At 41.9% G+C, this 6000-nt stretch overlaps 1 protein-coding gene across 1 annotated transcript in view; it reads left to right on the top strand.

Annotated features, from left to right (window-relative positions):
* The first annotated feature begins 1864 nt into the window (after positions 1–1864).
* The window catches only part of ITGB6 (integrin subunit beta 6), a 44319-nt gene continuing 40183 nt past the window's right edge, over positions 1865–6000 (top strand). The window contains exon 1 of the mRNA XM_009506403.2: positions 1865–2016. The gene's annotated coding sequence lies outside the window, so the exon portion shown is untranslated. The remainder of the gene's footprint in view (positions 2017–6000) is intronic.

Below are 6000 nucleotides of genomic sequence, written 5' to 3'. Positions count from 1 at the left end.
CACAGATGACTACAAGCATGACAGATTGGCTTCCAAGCGTTGTCTGATTGCAGGAGATTTTAACTGCTCAGAAATAGAGCATAAGGCAAATGTTACTGATAACGGTAGAGCCAGTTATTCCAGGGTGTAATAGCTGGCAGATTTCATCACTAAGCAGTCACTGGACTACCCTGATGCTATTCTAGGTGGTCTTTGTTAGGTAGTGATGACATAGAGCAGCTGGTTGTAGAAAATAACCTAGCTAAAGTTATCCCAACTTGATTAAATTGAAAATAAGTGAAAGAATAAACAAGAAGAGGCCTGTTAGTTTCTCAAAATTTGTCCTTCTGAAGTGTTGTACCTAAAGAAACTAGTTAGCAATGTCGTGTGGATGAAGGTTCAAAATCCGAGAATTAGATTTTCTTTAATTTAAGTAATATTTTAAAAAACTGCACTTAGCACTGTAAGTAGAGAGTGAAGGGTGTTAGCACCTTATTGGATGAATAAATCCTTTAAAAAAACAATTAGGAGTAAGCAAAGAGAGTGAAAGTCATAGGGGAAGAAAACCCCACCACACCAGATCATCAATGAAAACCGTATCTTGGGAACTAAGAAGCAGAGGGTGCGGTCAGATTGGTCAAGTTTACAGGCTTACCATATATAAACAAAATTTGAATGACTGAAAGTTTCTTCTACCACACAAATAAAAGGGGGTCTGGTATGTGGCAAGGATGGGGCAGACATTAAAGATCGTGTAGATAGGGTGCTCAAATCAAATGATTTTTGAAGATGGTGATGGAGATGGTATAGATCATGAAGAAAAATAAAATCAGGATGGGAAGAAGGTGTAGAAATAAACGCTAACATTTACAAACCCAAAAAGTAAATCCAGAGAAGAGTAGGCCCATAGAGGAATGATGTCTGTTATCCATTCTAAAATGCTGAAAGAACGAGCAAATTAAATTTCAAGTACAGGAGCAAGTTTGTCTTAAAAGATCTGCCAAAACAAAGGAGACAGAAGAACAGAGGAAAAAGCGACCTCACATCTAGAGCTTCATTAATCTGACCTTAGTAATATGGCAATCTTGTATGCATTTTTGCAAGAAAGAATAAATAAGAGTGTGGAGATAAAATGGAGAAAATAGAATGAAAGCAGTAAATATTCAATACAATGTATAAGGGCTGAGGAAATGTATGTATGATACCACCTGTTCTGGAAAGGGAATTATTAGGCTACCTAAAGGTTGGGTAGAGATTTTCAAGCATCAGTTTCATCCAGTCTCTGAAAGTATTGATACTTTCATTGCTGCTAAAAGTGGCATGGTCAGATGAGAAAAGTATCCATACCATTATATACTCATTGTGGCGGAACTTGAGAGCTGGAGGTGTAGGATAGCATTTAATAGCACAAGTGCCAGATTACACACAAACTGAGGTGGAAATAATTTCTGTTATAAATTGTGGCTTATCAGTTGAGCAAGAGAAAGACCATAATGTCTTAGTCATAGAAGAATGCTGAGAGAGCTGGGATGGAGTCTTGGGAAAGGCAAAAATGGTCCTCCTTAGATATGATGCAGAAGACTTAAGGGGGGACATGTAAGTACGGATGCTGTTGTAGGAAGCACTGGGCAAAGCTCCTCTGGAGGACTATGAACAGTCTCACCCGTAATTAGGAAAGAGTATTGAAAGAAATGCTAAGAAATAGTACTGGACAAAACAAAGAATGAGGGATATACCATTGCTGTCTATAAATACATCAAGGGGAGGAGAAAGAAGGGCAGGGCAAATACTAGGAAAGGAAATAAGTTATTTAAGTTACCAGACAATGTTGTCATTAAAACAAATAGATATAAATTGAAGGTTGGTCCATCCAGGCTGGAGCTGAGGCCATGAGAAGAGTGAAGTCTCTGAAACAGTCTTCTAGTAAGAGTGACAGGAACAAACCACTGTAGGTGAGGGTATCTCAGCAGAATGGAACTTGCTTCCTTGCAAATTGGATAATACAGACTTCACTTAGTTCTTGCATATACCATAAAGGTGAGTAGAGCCACTTTCTATTTGCCTCTCTGCCAGAGAGTTAAATAGTCTGAGTAGTCTTACGGTGGATTTTTCATAAGTTTATTAACACAGTTGTGTAAGATGGAAGGACGTATCTTCAGTATCTATGAGATCCTTTGTGGTGTTGTGCCCTCTGCTTTGTGCTGTTGTGGCAATAGTATTTTTTGAAATTTCTGTTAATTTATTGGTTCAGATAGAAAGCATGACTCCATGGCCTCCTGTGACATATTGATGTACTACAAAATGTCAAGAATTAAATAAAAAAAATAAAAGGTTTAAAATTATGGTAATTGTCTGTGCTAAGTGTCCAACCAAAGCACAGCAACGTGGTTGCAAATGTATGAGATAAGAAGCATAAGGTATCGGTGGATCAAATATTATTGACATTATTTACATGATCTATCATTTTGAACTCCTGGAAAACATTGTTAGGGAAAACCTGCCCTGTCTTATCTTTTTGTGTTACTCAGCCAAAATACTTGTAATTTATTTAGTTAATTTTATTTTTATTTACAGATGGTTCTATTTACATGTCCTTAGTCTTGCAAGGTTTTAGTTAGATATATATGGGCAGTTCTTACCAGTTCTTTAAGAAGAATTGTAGAAGCATTTTAATCGTTCTATATAAGGTTGTTTTTCCAGTGTTTCTGTTTACATGTGAATGGACCCCCTTGGTTTAAATTTCCTTCCTATTTCCATAAGAAACACACACAACACAATAAGGCAAGATTTTCAAAATACAGTAATAATTCATACAGACAAAGATATTGGAAACAATTTCTGACATTTCAGAATCATGTAACTCAGCTTTTAACAAAGAGTCTAGAAGTAATGCTCTGTTTACTGTGACTGATGAGACCAGAATTTGAAAAAAGCATGCTAATAAAAAAACTCAAATGTAACATAAATAACCAAATTGTTTAACAAAGATATGAACATCTCCAAAGGTTCTTATATATGTAGCAAGGCAAATATTGCTAAAAGGTAATAGGGCTGTTAGTATCTGAACACCATTTTTTTCCAACTAAGTTTTAAAGTAATCATTTCTCTACTCCAGAGCAGGAGAGTAGCCATAAGATGGCAGCACTCTGCACAAAAGACTCCCGAAACCCTAAATCCTGTTTTCCCACAAAGAGCCTGCACCAACCGGTGGGAGTGAGTGGCCTGAACGCTGCGTGTCTGTAAATAGAAACCATGCTGGCCAAGTTCAGAATAGCTCCTGGAAAGCTTCAGAAACATAGCTGGTTTCAGGCACTGCCTGAGCCCATTTTCCTCGTTTTTCAGCAGCTGTTTGGATGCTGAGCTGAACATGCTTATCTGTTTTGGTTGTTCTAGATCAGCTGCATTCAAACCCTGTATTTCAGCAATGCACTGGACTTCTGTAGGTCTAAGCACAGCAAGGTCAACTATGAGATAAATTTATTTTTTGCATGTAAGACCAGAGACTTTTTACAAGTGATTTAATTCCTACCCAGTTTAGAATTTACATCTGGATAAATCTTTTTCAAAAGCAAGTCCTTCCTCTGTGTTGCCACCTGCTGCAGGGCTGTGCTAAAGCTTTGTGTTTCTCTTGGTGCTCCTGCGACCTGCCTGTCTCAGGACTCACTTTGGCCCTTCTGTAATGAGGACAGCAGGTCCAGTTTGTATTTAGCATTAATCTGAAGGGAGTGAGTTACAGAAAGCTCTTAATCTAAAGTGCAGGAGGTCTGAGGTATTATGGAGTCAGTGCTCAGCACAGTTCCCACCATCAGCATGTTCAGCCTTGCACCAGCACTGAATGGAGGTGCTTGCTCTGCTGCCCCAGTGCCAGGCTTTTATAGCATAGGGAGGCGTACCATGCAACTGCAAAAAGCAAACAGAAACTGAGGCCAGATTCGACAGGCTGTGTGGAAATCCCTGGCGTGTTTTGAGTGCCGTGGGCTGGCTGGCTGGCAGTCGTGCTCGAATGCTACGTGATTTTCCCACCGGTTCCACCTGAGCCCTTCTGTAGTTTGGAGTTTTGATTATTTTGCTTTGAGTGTGAGAGTGTATTCAAACCTGAAAAGCAAACAAATCTTTCAAGGTGCTCACCCATGCGAAGGAAACTGAGGACAAATGTTTGCTCATGCCTTTGGCTGGAACCAGCTGTGGGCAAGGTAAATACAAGTTGAAAATACCCTGCATTGCCTGTCCGCTGTTCATTGCACTGTGGGTGAACAAGTCCTCCTTCTTCCTCCTCTTCCTCTCTGTTTGTTCAGAGGTAGGTTGTTGACTTCACTCTCTGCCCTCGTCTAACAGCAGTGCGTTGCTCCGGAAATGAGAGGAGACCAGAGCATGAATCACGGCCTGAGTCATGAATCCCCAACACCCCGCTTTGCCTAGAGCTGGAGGGAAAAATTCCTTTCCTCTGTGTGGCTCCTTGGCTCCCACAACCTGTTGGAAGGAGCTATAGATGCCCCTCATCATCTTCTAAAGCCACTCTCCATCGTGTGTAGCCATGCTTGCAAACAACGCCTGGAGAGGAGAGTGAGAGGCCTTTGCCTTTGCACACACATGTACACATCTCAGGTGGGCTCTGTGGCTTACCCTACACAGCAGTGTTTTGGTCCTGGGCTCCTAATGGGTTATGATGTTAGTACACCCAAAAACATGGGAGCTGGAGTGAAGCAGCTCTGTCAGTGTACATTCAGATCTTTGCTTATCACAGGGTCCGTGTCATTCATACAGGACCTGAATGCTTAAAGCAGTTCCTTTGGATTGATGCCGTTTTCTGTTGGAGCGATACCTATCTCACCATGCTGATTAACAAAGAAAGAGGTAGAAAAAAGTATCAACTGTCATTTAAAATTTATAAATCCAGATACATTTATTTATTTTACACGGTGTTTTGATAGGTGATACTATTGTTTTATATCTAGAAAAAATTTTAAGTAAAAAAAAAAGGAAAATCACAGGATCACAGAATGGTAGGGGTTGGAAAGGACCTCTGGAGATCATCTTGTCCAACCCCCCTGCTTGAGCAGGGACACCCAGAGCAGGGGGCACAGGACAGTATCCTTTGCAGGTTTGAGTATTTCCAGGGAAGGAGACTCCACAGCCTCCCTGCGCAGCCTGTGCCACTGCTCTGGCACCCTCACAGGAAAGAAGTTTTTTCTCATATTGAGGCGGAACTTCCTGTGTTCCAACTTGCGCCCGTTGCCCCTTGTCCTGTCATTGGGCACCACTGAAAAGAGTCCATTCCCATCCCCTTGACATGCACCCTTCAGATATTTACGGTTATAGATGAAATTCCCCTATAGTCTTCTCTTCTCCAGGCTGAACAAACCCAGGTCTCTCAGCCTTTCCTCATAGAGAGATGCTCCAGTCCCCTGATCATCTTGGTAGCTCTCTGCTGTCTCCAATAGTTCCCATCTGTCTTGAACTGGGGAGCCCAAAACTGGACACAGTACTCCAAATGCAGTCTCACTAGGGCAGAGTAGAGGGGGAGGATAACCTCCCTCGACCTGCTGGCCACACTCCCTTTAATGCACCCCAGGATACCGTTGGCCTTCTTGGCCACAAGGGCACAGTGCTGGCTCATGGTCAGCTTGCTGTCCACCAGCACTCCCAGGTCCTTCTCAACAGAGCTGCTTTCCAGTAGTTCAGCCCCAAGCCTGTACTGGTCCATGGGGTTGTTCCTCCCCAGGTGCAGGACCTTGCACTTGCTCTTGTTGAATTTCATGAGGTTCCCTTTGGCCCAGCTCCTGCTGAATGGCAGCACAGCCTTCTAATGTATCAGTCACTCCTCCCAGTTTTGTATCATCAGCAAACTTGCTGGGGGTACGCTCTGCCCCTTCATCCAGGTCACTGATGATTATGTGGAATGGAAGAATTACTGATTAGTCACATTCACCATCACTGTGAACTTCCCTATTAAATACAACTGCTTGTTAGGGATTGTTGCTTCCCCTTTAAATGCTTTTGCCAGTTGTCCCTGAATTATTG

The sequence above is a fragment of the Phalacrocorax carbo genome, chromosome 5 (genome assembly GCF_963921805.1).
Source record: "Phalacrocorax carbo chromosome 5, bPhaCar2.1, whole genome shotgun sequence".
In the NCBI taxonomy this organism is placed as follows: domain Eukaryota; kingdom Metazoa; phylum Chordata; class Aves; order Suliformes; family Phalacrocoracidae; genus Phalacrocorax; species Phalacrocorax carbo.
The sequence above is the reverse complement of the archived record's forward strand: the minus strand, read 5'-3'. Positions and strand labels throughout refer to the sequence as shown.